This window comes from Anser cygnoides, chromosome 6 (genome assembly GCF_040182565.1).
Source record: "Anser cygnoides isolate HZ-2024a breed goose chromosome 6, Taihu_goose_T2T_genome, whole genome shotgun sequence".
Lineage (NCBI taxonomy): Eukaryota > Metazoa > Chordata > Aves > Anseriformes > Anatidae > Anser > Anser cygnoides.
The window spans coordinates 12503400-12527316 of NC_089878.1; the positions used below are offsets into that span (position 1 = coordinate 12503400).

Here is a 23917-nt window from a genome sequence, read left to right on the forward strand (position 1 = left end):
CCTACGATTCTAATCCCTCCTTAACTGCTCACATAATCACCCCTTTATTTGGGAACCTGGATTCATACCCTTTGATCCACAAGTTGTCCTTGTATTTCCTGATTCCGATTTGTTCCAGGGTGTCCAGTGGTTTCCAATGTCCTGCAGCTCTCATTTGTTTTAGCCTGTTCTTCTCTCACAGCACAGGAATGAAGTAAATAATTAGCACCAGAGCACGTGTGATTGGTCTAGCCTCTTTGCTCAGAGATGGACTGTAGTTTGCATTTGAATTCGCTGGATGCCCTCTCTCACATGTTATGGATAGGCTGCAGCACCAGTTCTGCTTTAGTTGCCATATGTCTTCTTACTACTTCAGTTGTGTCAAATGCTCTGATTCCACGTACCAAGTCTGGTTTTTCCTGCTCCTTCTGGCCACAATTGTCTGTGGCACCAGTCCTGCCCATGGCTACCCTGACTCACTGTTTGGGCAAACATCTGTGCTTACTCCACGAGATCTCATTTTCCAACTTGAGAGAGGCTCAAGACATATATATTGCTTCCAGGCTCAAACAGAACATTTTGACTGAACACTTGCTCCGCACTTTCATGATTTTACCCCTTGTCCACCACATCCTGCTCTGTCACCAAGACTTAAAGATGTCAAGAGGCAAGTATTGCTGCTATCTCCCATTTTGGCCAAAAACTTCCACTGCCATCCTTTTGTTAAGAAGATTTCGTTTCATAGTTCATAGCCAAACAAACCACTGTGGCAACCTACCTTGTCCTCACGTGTCACACAGACCAGAGGACTTCACACAGTGACCCCTGGAGCAGACACAATAGTTTACATCTGACTACAGCATACAACCCAGGAAGGCATCAGAGATATGACAGCACCAGTGCAAGCAGAACATGTTGATTCATCATGTGTGGTCTCCAAATGATGCCAGTAAAATAAAGACAAATGGAACTGCAACTCAGTGAAAAAATGCCTAACGATATGTGATATGAAAATATTACAGTGAATGTTTCTAACTATGATTTCAGAGACTCAAGAGAACAGACAGGCTAGTGAGAGGATCAGCATGTAGGGAATCTGATCTGGGCACTAACAGCATAATTGTTCTTAAATCGCCTTATGCATGTGCCAAGAGCTACTGCACAGATGCCAAGCAGCTCATCCAAAGCTACAGCTCAGCAAAGACTACTGTACTACCTAAGCATAAATGGAAGGGAGAAAGACACCAGTCCCTAAGACACAACAGAGCTCCACTGACGGTTCCTGTGGTTTCAGTGCCTCTGGCTGGCAAGGAGCCACATCAGATGTATTTTAAAGTTTGCATTTTCCTGATTATAACTTCTCCCTGTAATTGTTTTCAGATCTGTAGTCAAGGATGTTCTCTATAATTTGAGTAATACTCTCCCTCTTTTCACTACCCATTAGAAGCTCACCTAGTGTTAAAGTGCACTAAGATGAATGTGAAAAGGAACAAGGTGTATTTCTTCTCACACCCAAATGAAGCAGTTTTATTTTATTGCAATCCAGAAGAAGCATGGGAAGTGTAAGAGCTGAAGAGCACTTACGTTCCTTGCTGTAGAATCAGTAGACTTCTTTTGACAGTCTTTTCCTGAAGTGATACATCCCTATGTCTTCACCATCTGGATAAAACTCTCTTACATCCAAAACTGTCTACCCAAAGATGTATTTATAGACTAGGAAAGTCTATTTTCCCTCCTTATTTGCATACCCTCTGCCTTTTCTTGCATCTTCAGTTGAGGGTGGACTCTTACAGCTGGTATTATACGAAAGAGTTAGTAAAGAGAACCATTTTTAAATGACAGGTTGAGATAGATTGAAATTCTTCAATATGACCTGAATTAGATCCCAAAAGATATCTTAAAAGGAATTTGGGTTAGCTAAACAGCAGCAGCAATGTAAAGCATTGTTAAATATCAAGACTGCTGCGGGGGGAGGGGGATATTTTTTCAGTGATGGTGTTAACTGGGAATCTGCAAACATTTGAATTTTGTAACATGTAGATGTTTTGTTTAAGTGGGGAATTTCTAGTCGTTATTAATGTTAACATTTTTGTGTGATTAGGTAAAAAACATAATTATTCAGCATTCAGTTCTGAAGCAAGACAAGGTCATATCAGTTTCAGCTGGTCTTTTGACAACTTGTTCTAAACAATCAACTTTTATGGGAAACTGACCTGTACTTTGACAACTCCGTGAATGATTCACGATTCATCCATCTGATTCACTCCCATGTCCAGCTCCTTTTGCTACCACGATACATGCCACCTCACAACAAATTAATGTGTCATTTCTTCTTTCAAAGGATATGATTCAGCTCAGCTTATCGGAATTATATCTTCTACTGCAAATCAATATAACGCATGTATGCAGCTAAGAAAGTGGTTCAGTTCAGGTTTGGGTGATTGCTCTCTCCAGCTGAGGGAGGTGGTGGGGAACACGGTATCTCTGAGAGGTACATCGCTGCATAACGAGAAGTCATCAAATCAGTATTCAGACCACATTTTATACTTCGGTCTCTGAGAGACATTCACGTTGTTGAGCCAGCCTTTGAGAGATGAGGAAGACATTGATGTGTTGTTATGCCAAAGTCCTTTTACATTGTTTTAGGTTCTAAAGGCTCCTACCAGGATATCACAGCTCATTTGATACACACAGGAGCACAGAAATGGAAAGTTTCATTGGCAGAACTCAATCTCTGCGAGGTACTTGGGCTTCTGGAATGAAGCACACGTCAGAGAAACTCTGGCTTTTGCTCGATCTCTTCTGTTACATGAATCTGTCCGCAATCAGGGTCATCATTCTCTTCCAGCACCCACTGAGGTTATTCAATCCCACCCTGGAAAGGAACATTTTCTGTGCCACCTCCTCACAAGATCATCCTTCCAAAAGAGGACTGATGCTTCTCATGTGCTGTGGTTAGGGCTGACTGCATGCAGCCTGGAGACTCAGCCAAAGCTGCAAGCTTAGAGCCACCCCATCACCCCATGGGAGGGACTGCCACCCGGGCACCCTGTCTGAGGAATTGTTCAAAGTCTTTTTCGTTAGGCAGTTTTGTTAGGTGGTTCAGAATTTGCTTTTTCCAAGCCAAGGGATTGGTACTTTTTTAAAACCGCTGCAGTAAGGTGTAGCAGGTATGAAGCTGCGGGGCAGGGCTGGAGCTCAGTGTGGGTATTTACATGAGCTAACTGCAGTTCTTCTATGCTTCTAGTCATCTTTAAATTTTGCAGTGGGGCAACACCAGTGTAAAGATGTTTATGAACATGAGCTGTATACACCACAAACAATGCAGGGAAACTAAAGCAGGACCCTCTCCTGCCAGCCTTTATCTTAAAATTTCTTTAATTTTCTAGTCAAATTCCTCTATGAAAAAAAAAAAAAAGTATTTGTTTGCAGAAGGAATAAAGACACAGGTCTGTTTCTGGTTCAGTTTGCAGAGTACCTCCAAGCATGCTGAGCATCAGAAAGGCAACAGGGTAAAGTTATACCAACAAATATTTGTTACACCTACTGCCATGTCACATTCTGCACAGCTACAGGAGAAGTAGTTGGATGTATCCTGCCCACAGGACACAAAGTTGTTGGCAAATTACTTTTTGAACTTCCACAATATGAATTCCTAAACAGAGTCACAAATGAACAAGATATTAATTCCATCCTCTCAGAAAAAAAAAATATATATTTTTTTTGTTTCTGTCTTACTACAAAAACACCTCTGGAGATTTCCAGAGAGGATACTACAGGTGAAATTCAACAGTCAACAGGCATGCCTTTGGTTTTAGTGAAGGTCAGATGCTACCACATTTTAAAGCTGCCTGCAAAATTAAACCCACTGTAGCCAGAAACCTACAAAACTTGTTAAGTGTTCTGGCAGTGGAGATGATCAACGTACAACACCCTCAAAGCCATACAACACCAGGGCCACCTGCACGCTTTCATCTCTCACCAACCTGAGCTACACTGCACACAAAACGCCATGCCATCAGCTTTGCACACATGCTCACGTCACCTGATGTCAAAGTGCTGTGTCGGTGGGAGAGTTAGGCACTCAGAAGCTGAAAATGCCTGATCCAAGCTTACCTGGGCAGCCATAACTCGGCTTCCTATGATTCTGTTTGGGAAACGCAGGGAGTCAGGTTACTAAAGTACATGCATCAAAGCACATGTGCAAGATTATAGTGGCAACTATAAATCTGGCATTTCCTTGCACTTGAATACTTAACTTAACCTATACAAATTTCAATGTTGTTTCTTTAGCTTCCTTGCGGGGAGTGGGGGAGTATAATTTAGTAATTAAAAGCCACAGTATGCTAGAAGCTTATCATCAGCAACGGGTGAACATGGAACCTCCACTGGCACCCCTCATGATATTTGCTCCATAGGACACAACTGCTATGGCCCAGAGGAGATAGGATCCTGTGTTAAGGTTCTTTGTTGTGGTCCATTCCCAGCCATTGGACTCTGAAGGAGAGAGAGGTCCCTCTAGGAGACCACAGGTGGGGGCCTTCCACACATCCATATCCTCTGTTCCTAAAGTACAACATATCATTGCGAGTCTTAGAGGGAAAACCCATAACAATATGGAGCTATTTCCATAAGCCTTCAATATACTTTTGAGCACTGCAAAGCAGAGGAAGGAAATGGCAAGTTGTGAAGATGATTAACTGACACCGCACATCGCTTACAGGATGAAGAAAGGATATTTCTCAAAAGCCCAGGATCATACCTCTGCTATATGGACAAAAATCTGCTTCAAGGAAAGAACTGAGAGGTATAAGCAACTTTGACCTTCTCTTCCAGCACCCTGAGAAAATACCAAGTAGTTTTGTACTGATGCAATCCAAGACCCAACCCCATGGTGCAACAGGCTTCTGCTGTGACCCAGAGCAGGAGCAGCATCTCAACCTCTACTGCACAGATCCAGCATGCATATATCACTGGGAACAAGTCTCTACAACCATCAGACACTTCCATCTGCCTTCCTTCCTTGCTCTCAAAAACAGAAGACTGGGGGCTTCCTCTTGCATATGCTTTCAGTCATAGTCTCCTAGGTCTGACATTGCAGCACAAGATAGCCATGTCCAAGAACGCTGTCCTGGTCATTGCCTCTGGGTAACGTTGCCACTGGACAGTCCTCTTTGGGGGGGCCAGGTTCTTGGCTGTACAAACAGGCTGTTGCTCCCTATAAGGACCTTGTAAGTACATCCCACTGACTTCAAGACAACGCCATACCCCTGGCATGCAAACAACTTTCAGCTCAACCCCGCTCCCCCCCCCCCCCCAGCATCAATATAATGGAAAAAAAAAACAAACCCAATCCCCAAAAAACACTTTGTTTTTTTTTAAACACAAGCAGCCCCACAGTGGCTGCCTTATCCAGATGACCATTTTATGGGCTTAGCAAGAGTTCCTTCCACTTCTGACCCCGTTCCTAGAGCTTAGGGCTGGGGCAAACCAGACCCATCTCACAGGAGCATGGTTCTCATTTCCTAGGTAGGGTCTGCAGTAAATTCACAGTAAATTGCTCCTTCATGGTCTGGCTGGTTGGAGGAGTCCCAATTAGATGTCCATGCAGGGACGGAACAGCAGGGCTGTTCCCTTGTGAGGAAGTCATTACTAGGAGAGCAAGGAGAGAAACACTTCTGAGGGTGGCTGGGATTTGATTTTTAAGTGACCAGGGTTGTTTTTGGATAATGTCTCTGGGGTTTTCACACCTGCTACCTAGTGCCAATTACACTGCTCTCTCTCATTTTATTTTATTTTATTGGAGAGCCACAGATTCAAGGCATGCTGTTGCTGCAATTACCAGTCACCCTGTATCAGGCTCCTTGCCATTGGCATCACCTCCAACTCACCAAGGATAATACAGGCACTGCTGCACACAGTGTCGAACAGCCAAAATTGCGTTTTCTTTGCCTACACCCCCAAACTACCCTGGTCAGAAATCTTTTAATCAAATCTAGCATTTCCTGGGACAGCAAAATTAAGGTTTCCTAATGTGTTTTCCTTATGTCCCACAGCACCACAGAATCGCCTCAGACTCCCAGCTCTCATCACACCACTTCAGACAAAGTCCATGCTAACTCCTCCCCCTCGTTCACCAGAGACAGAAAATCTTCTGCCCGTGTTGTGGTTTAACGCTGGCAGATAGCTCAGCTCCACCATGCTGCTCTCTCACTCCCCCTCCACAGCAGAACAGGGGGAGAAAAAACAAAGTTTGTAGGCGGAGATGAGGGCAGGGAGATCACTCAGCAATTACTGTCATGGGTAAAAAGGACTCAATGTAGGGCTGCAACGCCGTGGGACCCATGGGTGGCAGGGGGACAGCCTGCTCCACCGGGGGCCTCTCTCCTGCTCTCCTTCTGCATCAACCTCGCAGGCTGGAGCTGGCTCTGCTCTCACACGGGGCTCGGAGGCCTCCCTGCAGGCCCTGCCACAGCCTCACTGTGTACACACAGTGCACCCTGTAAAGCTCCGAACCAGAGGAGCCTGTGAGCAGCAGAAATCAATTCCTCCTTGGCAGGGAAATGTTTCTCTGACTCCTATGATTGGTATATGCCCTAGGGAGTTGTGACAGGGCTTCAGGCTAGGAGGTAGCCAGACCTGACATCCGATTGCATGAAAACTAAATACGAAGGTTACGCTGCTTTTTTACAGGCGGGGACATGAGGTCTAGAAACTCAGCCCATGAAAGACAAAAACTGTGCTTTAAAATAGCTGAACCACCATGAGATGAACTCATTAGTAATGGAAAAATTTTAAGAAGAACAAAAATAATATCATAGAGTTATACCTTGGGATCTTTTCCACTGCTGTAAAGATTCAGTTACATCTGGCCTGAGAAATAAACAGGTCTTTACAGGAATTTGAGTTTTCCCAGATCTCTGTTTCTATTAGAAATATCACGTCTCAGCTCCCCATGCTTGTTGTTCTTGGGAGACATTCAGTAGCATTCAGTAATAACAAGGGACTTCTTGGGCCTAGTCTAGTGACACAAGGTAACAAACCAAGATTAGGGAATGGTTTATTCCTTGTCACGGGTGCATCAAGGCTGGCATCTTCCCACCATGCTGATGTATAAATGAGAAGCCAAGTGGAAAAATGTTTTGAATTCTTTGGGACTGCTTTTTCCTAAACCTCCAGAAACCCATACAAGACTGTTCAGACTGGCTCGGTGTCTCAATGAATTTGTCTCAATTTGCATGATTCTTGCCCATTGAACTGCTTCAGACTTTACATGTGGCATAAAAACAGGAATGTAAAGGAAAAAGCTGGGCACTCCAAACTGCACATGAAGAAGAGAGAAATATCAAAATACCATCTCACCCTTTAAGGCCTAAGATACACATGCTCTTTTTCTCCCCCACATAGAGATTACTACAAAACTTAGAAGCCTAAGGCAAATAATTGCCCAATTTGCAACGATTTTAGATGAGATTGGGCACCTCCCCTCCTCAGTCTCCTTTGAACATCCACCCTTGCACCTGGCCCCTGGCCCTGGGGAGCGCTGGAGCAGTTATGTTATACTGTGAGACTACCAGCTGTCTCTGTCTCCTTCCTGCTCTGTCTCCTCTCCCCTCTCATTCCTTCACTGCAGCCTGCCACTGCTCTCTATCACAGGTGAGAGACTATGTGAACAACAGGGAGCAAGCTTGGGAGAATTATTTTTAAACCCATTAAGGGAGTCACCTAGAGTTTTATGGTGCTCTGGTTTTAAAGCTCTGGAGAGCCTGTATTTGATGTGTAATATACAGCCTGCAGGCATCATTTCACAAAGTATTCACCTTTTACCCCACGCTGCCGTGCCAGTTGCCAGTTATCTAGCTTTACTTTGATGTCTCCCACGCTAACACTGACCATTCTGGTGGAAGAAATCTCAAGAGATACTTCATTATGAAAACAAGACCCAGAGATACAGCTGATGTCTTAAGATCATAAACATCCTACGGAGAACAGGGAAATATTCCAACTTCAAGGGCTCTTTGGCTTTTTTACTTTTCATCTCACCAATTTCATCCGGGAGCAATTTGCAGCAATGCTAATTGTATGTTTTCCCTGAGCTGTGCAAAGTTATAGGCCAATTATTTCTCTTCCACCCCTGTGATGCATGCAGATTTCTGCAAAACAGTCTGAAAGAAGTCAAATCTTTTTGTTCAAGAAACAAATTCTCACCATTCCTTAAAGACAGTGAAAATGACATTATCAAAATATAAGCAAGAAAATACAAGGTAGAAACAGCTTTATCCTGCCATTGATTTCAGCAGAAAAAGAGTTAAGCTGATGCCAAACACTTCTGAAGATGAGGACAGGAGGGAACTTTGCAGCAAAGAGAAGTGCACATTTTCTGTCTGCCCAAAGGTAGAAGGTTCAGCATCACATTTGTTTCAGTGACCTCTCGTGAATTGTGCAGTCACTCAGTCCTTAATAAACCTAAAAAAACCAAGAGAGATTTAAACTTACGCCTCAAAAAGATCCGGATGCATTAAGGGAATATACAATTAAAGCACTCAAACATCCTAATTCTTTCTTGCTTAATAGCTGGGAAATAACCATGATTGTGCGTACACTGGTTGTTTTTAAGGACCCAGATTAATCTGTTTTTAAGATAAATAGAAATGTTCCCAAGACTTTTTCTCCTGTTACACCATTATTTAGAACTTCCGATACACTTTAACATATTGTTGTGTTATTAAAATACAGAGTACCTACATGCAACCCCCCTGTCAGAGAATGTGGATGTCCCTGCTGGATGGAGCTGGCTCTGCTCTCACATGGGGCAGTGCCAGGGCTCTGTACCTCCCTGCAGCCCCTGCTGCCACAGCCTCATCACATAAATCCAATAAAGAGAGGTATGGCGATTTGTTCAGCTCTCTATGGTCTTTTGTTTCAGAGTTAATTGTGTCCATTGCATTTATAATTTCAAAATGTTGATATTCTTACAATTTAGCTTTCAGCTTTATGAGTTACAATTCTTCTGAATAACCAGAATGTATTTTTAATCACATCAAATGTTTGGAAAGGCTGCATGTTATCATCGTAGGATCTTCTGGGATTTAAAAAATGGTCCCATCGTCGGAGAAGATTCAATTTGTAAAATGCAGGTGTACTTACAGAATTAGCTAGGATAACTACCCTATTTCAAAGTTTTAAGTTTGAAGATGATAATCCTAGGGTTTTGCAAAAAACTAGAAAGCCAGCTCCTTACTTTAAGAAATTCAGCTCTGCTTTAGGTACAGAATCAGAATTTTAGTCAATATAGACAAGTTTTGGAGAAAGGACAGATAAATGTTGTGAACACTAGATACTACAACCCACATTTCTGGCATTTCCTATCTAAGTGCTGCCAAAACTTTGAGGACACTTTTAAATGTGACCATTGATATATGTAACATAGCAATCAAGACAGAAAAGTCCAGGCAGGAATACTGGCACAATTCAACGGGATGCAATGGAAACACTAGAAATGCATCATTTTGAGTAATACTGAAGGTCACTAGAAATGCACTTTCTTGAGTGATGGTGAAGACTGTGACATGTAGTAGTTATTTCTGTTACAGAACCATATGTGGATATCACATTGTCTTTCAAGTTCCCATGTCTCTTGCAAGTCTCATAGGTCCACCATGAGGTTTGTGAACTGGTGTCTCCCAGATCTGTTTCCTGAGTTATACTTAAGTGTCCAGAACAATGCTAGTTTGCAGCCAAAGCCAGCCTAATGGATTCTTATGACTGGCGTAGCGCTGGAGTCACCCAGAACAGGGTTTTGGCAAGGCCGGCTGAGGTAGAAACTAGGGAAAACAAAAGGTAGATATTGTCATACAGTGCAGTAAGTGCACTGATTCCCCTCACATTGCACCATGAGTGTCTGGGAAACAGATAAAGACATGCAGAGCTGCATTTCCACTACACACAATCCACTTAGTGGACAACAGTCCCATTGGAGGAAAACAGCATGTAGTTACAGTGTCAGGCAAACAAACTGCCCACAGTAGCACTAGAGAAGAACGATAGCAGTATATAATAAAATATTATAACCGATATTAGTATGTCCCATATTAATTAATATGACTTATAACTAGCACAAAACCAACAACTCCCTTCCTCAGACCCATACTCTGGCTAAAGCCTCTCTGTTAGTGCCCTTAAATCCAGATTCCAAGTTAATATACCCTACCTCAGACACCCACAATGTCAAACTCCAAGGCTCCTCCTCTCCACACCTCACCATCAAATTTCATCCAGGCTTGCCTTACAGAGGAGAAAGATTTGACCACAAGAGCTTGGTAAATTTACTCACCTATGATAGGGCAACCCATCCTGTTCCTGCTGAGTTCACAGTCACCATTTGCTTCCAAGCTCAAACTACAAAGATGCCACACTCCTTATCTCAAAAAATGTACTTTTTTTTCTCCCCCAGGGATGAATTTTCTGTCAATTTCTCCTTGCCAAGGAAGGCAGACACACAACTTTTGCCCTGACAGAATGTTTATACTGCACCTAACACATCTGGGCTCTAACACCAGAGATGATCTACAAAAAAAAAAAAAAAAAAAGGAGCAACCAGCAGTGCAAAGATCTAATAGGGTAGAGGATGCTCTGAAAAGTACAAGGCTGAAATGCCTATGCTGTAAAGAAATAGCACCAGGAGGGGAAGACAGGCCCAGATTTGAAAAATCTTTAACACATGGACAATGGCAAAGAGTGAAGCAGATCTGAATTTTAATGAGAAAAGCAAACCTAGCAGCTGCTTATCAGTCCTGAATAGAAAGTGTTCTGCACTATTCTACATGGACAAAGCAACTGATCTTGCCTGTGAGTCACAGTGTAAGATTCTCCACTAACAGCTGAAAATACATGGAGGTGCTAAATAATACCATCCCACAGTAATAACAACAAAAACAGTGTCACAGCAATAATAAGCTATGATAGATTTTTTTTTTTTGGTGTCAAAGCCTTTTTCTACTTGCACTACAATGACACAGAAATTAATACCCTGTTGTACTGGGTGAATGGCAAAATGATTATACTGGTATAAATGATAAAAACAATCTCTACTGCAAAGGTGAACAATCAAAGAACATTCCTGCATCTGTGGCCACCAGTCATAGCTGAAAGACTTAACATCCACATGCAAATCACTCTAGAATCATAAAATCATTTGGGTTAGAAAAGACCTTAAAAATCACCAATTTCAACCTACTGAGGCCCATCACTAAACCATGTCCCTTAGTGCCACGTCCACATATCTCTTAAATACCTCCAGGATTGGGGACTCTCCTACTTCCCTGTGAATGCTTGACCAACCTCTCCATGAAGAAATTCTTCCTAATATCCAATCAAAACCTCATCTGGTGCAACTTGAGACTTTCCTTGCATGAGAAAAGAGACTAACATAGGCTTTTATACTTAGGTGAAATCTAGACAGCCAACTTTGCCTAGAGGCCCAACTAAACCAGGGTGATTTGAGTCCCAGCCCAACTGATGTGCCCAAGATCACAAAGCAGGTTAGTGTCACAGGTCTTAATGAAAGCAAGGCGCTTTTAGGTCAGTGGGACGAGGAGGCCTCTCAAAACAAAAAGGCCATCAGGTCTTGTTGACCAGACCTCTGAGAAGTCAGGCTTGCATTGCAATGCCAAACTGTACCATTACAACATGGATTCTTGCTGCGTTGCAATGCTCTGTTGGCTATTACAAGTAACCCAGCCAAACTGAAACCAAAAGAGGCCATCTGTTTGGAGGCCAAAGGAAATAAGCATGTTTACCACACCCTGCACTCCACCCTCCCCTTCCCCTTACCCCACCACATTTCTACTGGGAGAACCTCTTCAAGTAAGATTCTCCAGCTACATCGGTGTGCCTGTCAAATCCAGTGATGATGCTCGTTTCAGGCGGATGCACCACCATGAGGCCCTGGTAATTCCTTGGCATGTCCATTAAGACCACAAATCCATTGCTTCTCTGCTGTGATGACTCACTGTAAAAAGAAGCAGCCAGCGGGGTTCAGAGAAATGATTTAGAGGTGAAAAGCTCCTTAACCTGTTTTGAAAACTCCACAGTCCTAAACTGCACTGTCTGAGATACAATATTTATGTTCAGCTTATAGACCACAATAAAAGCAACTAGGCCAAAGACCTATCAGCTCTTTTATGTATACTTGGCAAGGTTACAAGACAGCAATCATATCCTTGGGATCTTTTACTTTCCTATAAATTCCAAGAGCCACATTTAAAAGTGAATTGGCACATGCATTCTTTATTGTAAGGAAATTTGTTTTGCCTCAGCAATAGGCAAACATCTTCAGCCATAAACAAGGAAAGGGAGGGTAGATTTTCACTGAAGCCAGCCATAATAGGCTAGCGGTATCTTCATGCAGAAGGAAAAGTTGGATTATGTGGTAATATACAAGGAAGGTCTGCAGAAAGCTGAATAACATTTTTTGTCCGGAAACCCAAAAGTGCAAACACTTTTGGAAGGCTATGGAATGTGTTACAAGTTGTAATCCTCCCAACAGAACCTCAAAAGCCTTGGCTTGTTCTTCTCTTTTAAATTCAGAGCTTGACAGCTATTTAACCAGAACCACAAGTGTTAGAGGTGGAAAAGGCCTAGGGATTATCTAATCTATTCCATGACTTGAACAGAGAACATTAAAACTGTGCTGCATAAGTGGTGTAAAAATTCGTGCAGAAGAAAGAATCATCAAAGCTGATGCTGGAAGTCCAAGGAAGCACATTCCCTTTGACTTGAAACTCATTAATTAATCTTTTAGCTTAAGTAACTGCAGTGATGCTGCTCTTGACTAGAAGGATGATAGCATTGTAATCAGTGCGGCTTCAAGGCTGCTGCTGATTGCCCACACATGAAGAATTAATCTTTCCAAGTGGTGTCACCCACTGAGCAGGTTCCAAGCTAGGGAAGAAAGGCAACGGCATCCATCCACTACCAAAACACGCATCTTTAATGCTTTTATAGGAATGTTGCTTTGAGTCTTAAGAAGCAAACTCTCTATAAATCACATCATTAAATATATCCAGACTGATGGTTTACAGTAAAGCTCTGCACTGTCAAGGTTTTTGTTGTTGTTCTGTTTTGTTTTGGTGACAATCCAGTTTAAGAAAAACAATTTTCTTCTGATGTTGAAGGGAGGACAGTTTATTGTGTGTGGTTTAAAAACCTTGCTCACGGTTTAAATATTTGAAGTTCTATCAGCCACTGGCAACTGAATTCCACCACCACCCCCTCCTTATTTTATTGGGATTAATATCTGTGCTTTGCAGGTCTGCTATAACATGGTTTGCAGTTTGCTGAACTTTTTACCCTACTTTTTCCACGGGGTTGGATGCGTGCAGGGGGACAACTCGATGAAGTTACTGGCCTAGCAGTTAAGAAAAGATGGTCTAGATCTTGACTCATGACTTTACGAGTCTTCTGAATGATGGCTTAAAGATACCTGTCTCTTTCTCTGATGGAGCAGGTAGCAGTAGTGTTGGATAGATGAGGAAGAAAGTCATGCAGAAGTCCAGCCCTGACTTAATGCTGTAAGGGAAGAGCACAGAGAGAAAGTTACTCCAAATACCCATATTTAAGGGCTGTGCCCCTCTCTCAGCTACTTACACTTACATAAATTCCTCTGCAGAGGAATCATACTAGGACTGCAATGAAGAAAAGCCATTAAATGAAATAACAGCAACAGGAAATAGAGTGAGATCAAGTAGAGATTCATACACCATTAGAAATCCATTCGATTCCTGGGTGCCCTCAATAACAGGTCTTAGGAACTGGTGGGCAAGGGAAGTCCATGCAGCCCTGTGTTGCCACCAGTTTACAGACCTTGACCAGCATCTTCCTTCTTGGATACACAAGCAATGTACCAATAAAATCTCATCTCTTGTTCAATCCTCTTAGTTCTTGGTAGAGAACCTGAGGGAGATTTTTGCCCATGTGGGCTTTCTTGCACTTGCAGATGACCTTGATGCTGGAGGATGAAGTTCATGTGCACAGTAAGTGCTCATGAAACAACAAGTGCACCCACCCATCAGACTAATATACATCAAAGCAAGAGAAAAAGTCTGCTTTTTGATCTGTTTTCTGCAAACTGGTCCACCAGGAGCCATAGGTTAAAATCCAAAGCAGTATGTGGCCATCTATATTAGACTGCAAAGAAAATGTGGCTCTTCCCTCTGCCATGCTACTGCTCTCTGACATGAACTTTGGCATCTTAGCACATGATCAACTCATACGCAAGGCTCCTAGAAGGGCTTAGCTTTCCTTGGATGTACCACTGGTGGTGCCACCAACATCTCTTCAGGAAAAGGGAGGCTTAACTCCACCCTGGAAGCCAATGAAGGCAGAGTCAAACTTGCCGTCTGGGTCACTCCCATTCCTCAGATGTTCAAAGGGGGAGTAAAGCTTTGCTTTCAAAGAAGGTTTTGGGTATGAAGAAAGATGCTAGTCAGGTGTCAGAGGGGGCTTGGTTAAGACCACACATTGCAGCAAAATGGCAGCCCATCAACGAAGTCCTCAGTGCCACTGAAATGGCCTGAAATGTGAATCTTGAAGCTTTGGCTTTGACATCTGCACTAAATACGCAGTGAGCCAATGCTTTCACATACAGAAAATCTGCAAGCAGATGGCTACCACCTCTGGAGCATTCAGCAGTCCTTCCTCTGGTCTTGACTTTGCGTGCCACTGTCCTTATCAAAATGAGTAATGACACATCCCCAGCTGGAACACAGGCCATGTTGGCATCCAGCAGCCCAGATGCTTTGCTGAACTCTCCAAATCCCTCCAATCTGTAAGACTGTGCTGGAAAGATCAGGAGCAGATTTATCCTGAGATTTCTGGCACTTCTCCTTCCAACCGTAGCTGGCAACTCCAAGAGAAATGCCTCTCTTTTATGTTTTGGCACTTCCAGTGTTGGCAGGATGCAGGAGGGAGGAAAACAAATCTGAGCCTTCCAGAAACTTCATAAACAAACAAAGATTTCTTTTCAGTATGGCTCAGAAGATGGCCAGAGATCTGGGAAGCAAAAGGCAGAGGGAGGATTATATCTTCAGCATCACTAAGCATTCCTCCCAAACACAAAACAAATAAGAGCTTGCACCTCTCCTGCACATTACACCTTTGTAACATCCAGCTAGGACAGCAAGGTGCTCTAGCTGTGAGGGAGAGATCCCTTGACAAGCGCACAAAACGTGCTTGCCAGAGGGTCTGCCTCGCCTGAGGGGCTTTGGGTAGTGCTGGCAAGCTGAGAAAACATGCTGCTTATGTTGAAAAAAAAATAATAATAATAAAAAAAAAAGGGACAAGCTTGGGCATGCCAAGAACTCCTAAGAGAACCTGAGGGCATTTTTAACCCCTGTCCATGGGCAAGACACCTGAGGCAAGTGCTTTTCCAGATACAGAGGCATGTCCAACAGCCCTGCCTGTGGGCTGCTGGGTCACAGATGAAAACAGAGCAACACGTACACTTTCACAGTAGCTCTCCCAGAAGTTTTTTTTTTTTTTTTCTTTTTCTGTTTTCCCATTACATATTGAGGTGGTCCAGTCAATAGCTGCTGTTCACCAAGCTCTCACAGCAAGTGAGGCTGGACTTGGGGCTGTTACAGAGCACAGTGCCAGAAGAAACAGGCAATTTTACCTGGACAGCTAAACCAAGAAATTAATGCTGTCATAATCATGAGCACTGAACTGCATAGCTTTTGTGAGTTGTACTGATGAAAACCTGCTGGCCCTAACCTTAATCCTAACCCTGTTGATAGCACTATTTTCTTATATATCTAAACCAATTAAACTGATTCACCATCACATACTGCCCAAGCAACCCAAGGAAGTGCTACTACATAAACTGAGCTTAGAAAGAATTTGGATATATTTTTCTCAGAAATGGTCATACCCAAATAGATCCAGTTGTGAAAAGATGATATTTGCCACATTGATTTAAGAGAGAGTAAGGTCAGGCGATCACAATCTGAAACACACCGGTTTAGTAAAATACTGCCTTCTGGCCAAGCATGCTTTTTGGCTGTGGAGCTGCTACTAGACAGATGAAATCTGAAAAAAAGCCAGTTGGTCAGATAACAAGAGCTCAGCTCCTAATCCCATCATTAATGAACATGTAAGTCATGAATGAGTCACTTCTACTTCTCTGGCTTAGTTTTCTTGCTAATAAAAATTAATAACCTTTTCTTCTCCTCCCCCCCCCCCCCCCCCCCCCCCAATCTGCTTCACTGTGATGTTCTGCAGACTGATTAATGAGGTGATTTTCTGTGAAACAAGACAAAAGGATGCTGGTCCTGGGAACGGTCTTGTGGACACACTGCTGAAGAAATGCATATTGTCCAGGGGTGACACAGCAGAGAGGCCAGTGATTCAATTTACTGCTCTACAGCCTGAGGGCATTATATTGCTTTTTCCCACCCAGTCCTTTTTGCTTTTTGGATTGATTTTGTCAAAAACAGCTAGGGATTCCTCAGAAGGGGACCTTTTGCAAGTTAATGAAACATGCTATTTAATAAGACTAACACTGCAAGAAAGAGTGTTATTCTCTCCCTTGAAAGCTGCACAAAGTACAACATTCAGCTTGTGGACCATTCTTGAAGTATGCATTTTCCAGGAAATGGATGCGTATATTTATATGTACATACATATTTGCTTTAACATTGGCTTATTTCTGCTCACACTCCAGCACAACAGCTCAACCGCCTTTTTCTGCGCTGCTCTTGGAAGCAGTTCACACAACATCACAAAGGGAATATTGCAAACTTCCGCAAGAGTTTCGCACGATCGATGGGGCTTGCTGTGGGAAGGGAAAGCACACATGTACCCAGCCTTCTGAAGGTTCGGCCACATTTTCTGAGCCACAGAGCTGGATCCTGGTATAAATTAACATTTGTCCGTTCCCAGATGTTCGTTCCGCCTTGTTGCGACACCTCTTACCTAGTTTCAGACTGACCTTGCACTGGGCTTGAGAATGTTCACGAGTTTTTTAGTCATTGTTAAGAACAAGGAAAAAGAAACAAACATCTGGTTAGCAGAGCTGCCAAGTGCACATTCCTTCGTTGTTTTTCAACCTTTCAATCCCTTTGTTTTTTGCTTGAAATTCCGTCTGATAAACGTGCGAAGAGCCACAGGGCACTGATTAGATGAAATTCCGGTTCTGATCCACGCCACCGCTCCACCAGCATCGGCTCAGTAGAAGCACTGCTGACATCCAAAGGCCCCAAATGGCCCAAACCAGGAGTAAGACCCTGGTGAATCTATCCCAACAGTGTTTATGTATGGAGGCCTGATCCCACTCCCACTGAGGTCAATGGGAGATTTGCCACCAACTTCAATGGGAACAGGATGGGGCTTTAATGTCGTTACTGCACTAAAATGGTGTTCGAGTCCATCCTCTGCCAAGATGTGGGGTTCTCGGTTTCTATAGCTGTAATGGTTTTTAATTGGAAACAATGACTTTATTGAATCTTGGCCTGCGGTGCTGGCACAGCCTGACAGACCAGGTGGGGTGGTTCCAACAAAAGCTCGTGGAATATCAAAATCAGGCAGCTCGCGTGACACAGCTTCACCTTCTCTACCTTTGTTGTACAAGCTTCATCCTGCTGCACCTCCACATGGGAGTATCTTCTCTGAACCACAGCTGCTCAGAGCTGCATGAACTCAGCCCTGGATCCATCCTGCCCAGCTACGGGCACCTCCCTACAGCAGCTAAATTAAGGAAAAGAGTTGCCCTAGATTTCATTGATAGTGATATACAGATTCTCCAGGGATTGATTGAAACCTAGGGCAAGTTGTGCCACCTTCCAGAGACACCTGTCTTTTGCAGGAGCATGCCAAAGTGAGGCTAAAATGTCAGTCCAGGAATCCAAGCACAGGAGTTCAGTGTGAAAAGAACCTTTGATTACTTTCCGAGAGTTATCGTAAGGAAAAGGTAAAACACAAAAGGACTGCCGTGTTCTCTGTCAACAAGATGTCTTAACAAGGCATTGCATTAGCTGTTGCTCGGAATACCAAGCATCTGAGTCTTTTAAAAGCTTCCCTCTGTTTTTTATTTACGTGTGAGTGAGTCTGTGTCCCTGAAAACCAGATTTGAAGATCATTAATCCGAGACGAAAAAGCAGGCAGACTTATGCAATGCTGTCCCACCCAGTTGTCAATCCTCTGCAAACCCAATCTACGCACTGAGTGACGCTGTGGAGCGGGATTGTACCGGACTGGAAAGACGCTCATTTCCGTCAGAGATGCCAAATCTGCAGCGTGTCTTTATGATCCATATTGACACTGGCCATGAGAACAATTCTGTTTTCTCCCCGCTGGTCACTTTCATAAATGCCAAGTTTTGGGCAACGCAATGTACGGCATTTCCAGCAAACCGCTCAGTGATCTCATTTGCACTGCCAGTTATTTTTTACTTTAAATGCCTTTTCGTTCAGCCAAATATTTTAGTTTGAAAAGTAATAATCATACAATCTCTCAGGAAATCAGGCTTTCAAAACCAGGATGCGAAGAAGCATGGCCCAGTGGAGACCTGATCATACAGACTATAAAGCCCTGCAGCCACTCACTGGACACCCTTTTTCACGCTCTACGCTCTTTGTATACATGTACATTAAGACTGGTTTCAGCTTTCAGGCCATACTCTGCCATTGTGAGTAATTTTTTTTTTTACCCAAGCCCTTTCCAAGGGTTCCCTCATTCAAGGAAACAACAGACTCAGGAGCTAGTTTTTAATTTCATTTGTGAATGTGCAGTCCTCATCCAGCTTTGACTCCAATTTTAAGTGATTTCTGAGTGAGGAAAACACAGCCCAGAAGAGATCTATGGACTCCTCAGTTCCTTCACACAGGAGGTCTGAACATTGCTGGTGAATTAGTTCAGAGGGTTGCCATTCATATTGGAGAAAAAAGGAATTTTGGGTGATCTTGTGAATATAAATGCAGAAAGAGGCTGGCATACCTGACTTGAGCTGGTATTTCATGAGCCTAGACAGCAACACTCTTTTATGATTTGGAGAGAAGAACAATGCCACTCACACATGGATATTACACGATATTTTTGTCAAGAAAGATAGACAAGTACAGTGGAAGCTACTGGTAAGCTCACTTTTGTGAAAGGAAAATTGTTAAAGCTTTCCTAAGCTTTCTATTAGTTCCATCTATTGAGTCCTACCAAATCAGAGTGGTTTAACAGCCTCTGCAAACCAGCAAAAATGCACTCATAAAATCTTTATTAAAGAAAAAGTTTTGGAAAGCCAATTTGACCAGGTCTTCTCCATATGAAGGGACTACATTCAAGCTTTGGAAATTCTGCTTCTGTTTTGTACAGATGCCCTCTCACTGACCCACAACTTCATTTAACTCTCCTCAAGAGGAAGAAAAGAATCCCTGCTAAAATTATTAGCTTTCACAAAGAATATTTTCTTTGAGGAAATGGCCAGCACACGTGCTTTGCTTTCTCAAAGGACTACCGTGAATATAGCACTAACTCTGTACTCCTGCAGCTAGGAGACTCCCCCCCCCCCCCCCCCCCCCCCAAAGACAAACACAGATTAGTACTGTGTCTACCCTGTTGCACTTCCCATGAAGATGCTCCCCTGGTTTTCATGCTCTCTCTCTCATAGTTAATTTGGAGGTCTGGTGTCCGTTGGTCCCATATCTCACTTCTCTCAAACCATCTTATTTATTTATTTATTATTATTATTTTTTACTGCAGAATATGAACCCCTAGGACCAATGCATAGGGTGTTTGCTGGGTAGCAAAAATGTCTAATAGCTTTGGTTCCCTTTTCTTCAGTTGCTTGCCCGCCACCAAGAGTGCCACAAAGTGGGAGATTTAGACCTGAAATACAGCCCAGGGATATTTGCTAGAGGCCACCACAGCCTCATAACACAACATCTGCCCTAGCTTTTAGAGGGGAAAAACAAACCAGAAGGAGCTTGCGCAACATGTAATCGAACACAGTTGCTCTAAAAGGCAAGGAAGAAGAAATTTGTGCTGTCCTCCTAGCATCCATCTAGAGACCTATGTCCCTAGACTCCACCTAATGTGATCCTGTTCAGCTTCTTGGTTGTATTTTCTGCGTGTAGCTGGAGGAGTTTCTTTTCCCTCTTATGGAGGTTTGCTAATCATGAGAGCTGCAGAGAGCGCAGAAATATTAACAGCAGTTGACAGAAGAGCTCTCAGTGGGACACAGAGGCTCCTGGCTTACCACTCAGTGTACAGGCCCTTAGGATAACACATATCATCTTACTGTTATAATTATTACTACTTTCATTAAAATAGAGGAGATGAGAGACCCATAAGGGGAGGAGAGCCTGAAATCATGCATACCTTTTTTATGACACCCAATGCAGCCTGTGCTCCTAGCCAAAGCACCCAGACAGGCTATCTCATCAAATTCAGCAGTAGTAGTGAAAAGAGACCTACAAGTTATTTGATAAAATGCCACATTATGAGGTATCATAGCCTCAGACACAAGGGACTTCAAAGCTACTCCCAGGCCTGCTTACAGCTGTTACTTGGGGTTGCTGTGTCTCAGTCTGTGTTCAGCTTTCTATTTCGGAGCATACAGAGGTGCTCTCCAAACTGAGGAAATGCTGCCCATTCTGCATAGAGTAAGTAGGTGTCCTTTTTTTTGAATGGATTAAACAAAAAATCATCTCCATTTCCCCCCAGCGAGGGCTCTTTTCACATGCAAGGCAATGCTTTTGACACCATGAAATCAGTCAATTCAAATATTTCACCCTGAGACTGACTGTTTTTAGTTGGAGCATGTATTCTGCTAAATAAACCCCATGGCTGCTGAAATGAAAGCAAGAAGCTAGAGGCTGCACACCAAAGCCCACTCTGTTCCTACCTCTTGTTTTCGGAGGGGTGCAGGTTTGAGAACAGTGACATCTTCTGCTGGCAGAGCCAAAGGGAGAACTATGGCAGCAAGAAGAGTTGGGGCAGGCAGAGTGAGCATCTGTCCATGGATGAAGCAGGCGCAGCCTGCTTCATAACCATAACCAGCCATACTATGAGGAAGAGACAGCATTTCTCAGACCGTTACAATTTTGACTCCAATGAGTTCTAACTAAGCCAGTCACATCACCCAGCCAACATAGGTACAAAGCAAAGTGTCCCTGTTTCCTAGCATGGCCAAGTGCGAACTGGATGATCACTGGATGATTTGTGTTGCACCTTCTCATCATAATTCAGACAAGAAATCAGCACAAACCACAAGTTTCCCAAATAAAAGGATGTTCATTCATGCAAATGTCATCTCTGACATTGCAACACATAGCTTTCCCACTTCTTCTCAAGGCTGTGCAAGTACCACCGCCCCCAAAGCAGCTGACTTTCCCCATCTTCTAAATGTTCCTCACTCTAACATGTTATTGGCAGCTCCACACAGAGAAGTCCCATGCATGCAACTGACCTTGAGCAACAGTGTCACCTCCAGCACTGCCTCCAATGCACATTCCTCAGCACCGAGATGACACATCTCAGAATCTGCAACAGTGAATAGAAACATATTCATCTTTCTGATCTGTCTTCCTCTAATCCACCAAGGAGTGTCCTACAGCTTATTACCCAGTCCTCCCAGAACACATTAATCACTCTAAGTCATAATAAAGCTTTCTAATGATGAACAGACTACAGCTGTTAAGAAACTGCAAATGCTAGGCCAGCTTTTGAGGGCACCGTGCAACAGCGCTACTATAGTGAACTTACGATTTTGATGCATGCAATTGACATTAATTAGCACAATCAGAAGGCTACCTTTATGACTATTCTAATATTTTCATTTTCTTTGTTGTACAGGAGATGCTAGAGAACATTTCTCCATTGATAGCAATGGGAAGCAACGAGGTTAGGCTACGAGGTAAACACTTCAACAAACTAGATTTTAACCCAGGTTAGTAACTTCAATTAGTCCCAAACCATTAACCCCACATACTTATCTTTACCTTCACGGCATTCTCAGTCCAATACAGCAGATACGGCCAAGCTACACAAAGCCATGTACTATAGAAATACCCAGGCTTATCTTAGTAAAGGCAAGTTAGTTTGTGTAGAGCTTGGAGTCACTAAAGTCACTGCTACCAGCTTCCTCATCTGTGACTACATGACCCATTGGTCTGAAAAGTAGCCCAGGAAAGGGAATGGCAGGAGTTCAAGGACACATAATCTATGTGGAAAAGTGAACGGGAGCCTTGCTAAGGACATCAGCTAGGTAAAAGGCTGTGGGAAAAAGAAGGGGACAGAATATGGGGACAAACTATGGAGTCACAGATATCAGTGGAATCAAGGGGAAAACCAGGTTGAATGTCAGGAAACTTCTTCTACTGGTAAGTGAAAAACACAAAGAGTGAGGCTGCAATCACTGCCAGCCTCTAAGAACAGTAGAGACATATATTTTAAAACTGGAAAAGTGCCATGGGTCGTTTGTTAGGGAAAGAAGAAGGGTTGCATGGCTTCCTGAAACCATCTGCAACCACACTACCCAGCAGACAAATAGACAGAGTCAATGTCCTATTTTGAGGATTTGGGGATTGGGGATTTTTTCAAAGAGTTTAATTAATTATTTAATTAATTTGTGCAACATACCTGATTTTCTGGTGCTACTGCATTGCTTCTGACTGAACTGGATGACTATGACCAATATTAAACTCCATGTTTATCGCTGTATTATTCCAGCAAAAAGACATGAACACAAACCTGATTTCAGTCATTGTTGAGTAGCAGACTGGTTGCTAAATCTTCAGCTATAGAGCAGCAACTCAGTTAGGCAGCTACAGGTGAGAACTGTTTTTCCCCTTCCAATTACAGCTGGACAGGTGCAGGGAATATATTTTAAATTATGCTGATCACAGGAGCATCACACCTACTAAACCAGCTGGTCACATTCACATTAGGTTTAGCTGTGATGATCTGAAAAGCATATCTGAAAAATAATTTATATTCATCATCTGAAATAAGCATAACTTACTCCCATTCTCCCCTAAACCTTCTATACTTAAGCTATTCAGCTACGGTTTCTGCTCACACATCCTTTTGCAGAAAAGCTGTTCTAAAGGTTAAGCTAGTCGGAGAAATATATTCTCTTGCACATAGAGGGGAAGACAGCTCTAATGTGCTCTTCTCAGGACTCATTCATCACCTATTTTGGGGGTCAGCTGGTCCACAAAACTCAACAGCCTGCCTAGGACATGCAGTGGTGCAGACTGAGGGCAGCACCTTTCCTTACCCTAGAAGCCAACCTGGATTGTGGGTTTTCAGATCTGACCTGCACTTGTGAGGGTTGTTAAACAACCCTGCTTCTCAGATCTGCTGCTAAGAGCTTGGATAGGGTTGGCTTATAAGAGAGCTAGAATGCTCTATCAGCAGTAGCATGCATGCATGCTGTAGCATGCAGGCTCTGGCTGCAAAATGACTTGTTGGATCCCCAGTTCTCTGGGGCAGGAAAAAGTCTGGTAAATAATCTAAGAGAGGCAGAAAGTGCAAGGGAGCAAATGAACCTGACTACAGAGTTTCTGCAGCTTTACTTCAATGATGAGGTTTATCAAGAAAGTGGCTAAATGAAGAACCAGAACTGCTTTTTCAATTCTCTGTGTTTGTGTGTGTGTGTTTGTGTGTGTACATGAGGAAGTTTGTTCTCTTTCATTGTGGGTTTCACTGGTATTTCCACCAAAAAGGACAGTACTTTGAAGCTGGGGAGGCTGGGTATGTTCCTTAAGAACTGGGGGTGATTCCAGAATGCAATTATATTATTAGTACAAATAAAGCATGACATTTCCTACAACAGCACATCCAGAAGGAATTTTTACATAGTTCATAAGACTCCAGAGTAACTTCAGCCCAGTGCAGGCAGCCAGTCACGCTGGAATACCAGCTGCTCAGAAGAGCAAAGACTAGTTAA

At 43.1% G+C, this 23917-nt stretch overlaps 1 long non-coding RNA gene across 3 annotated transcripts in view; it reads right to left on the reverse strand.

Moving 5' to 3' along the window:
• LOC106034585 (uncharacterized) overlaps positions 1-22992 on the reverse strand; it is a 30265-nt gene extending 7273 nt beyond the window's left edge. The window contains exons 1-4 of one of the 3 annotated variants that reach the window (XR_001206206.3): positions 22606-22992; positions 21434-21507; positions 20870-21029; positions 11482-11989 (exon numbers count right to left, since the gene is read on the reverse strand). This is a non-coding gene — a long non-coding RNA (uncharacterized lncRNA). Of the gene's footprint in view, positions 1-11481; positions 11990-12893; positions 15031-20869; positions 21030-21433; positions 21508-22605 lie in introns of those variants that run through there. The other 2 variants (XR_001206203.3, XR_010832490.1) reach the window with 2 other exon arrangements.
• Between the last annotated feature and the right edge of the window lie 925 nt (positions 22993-23917).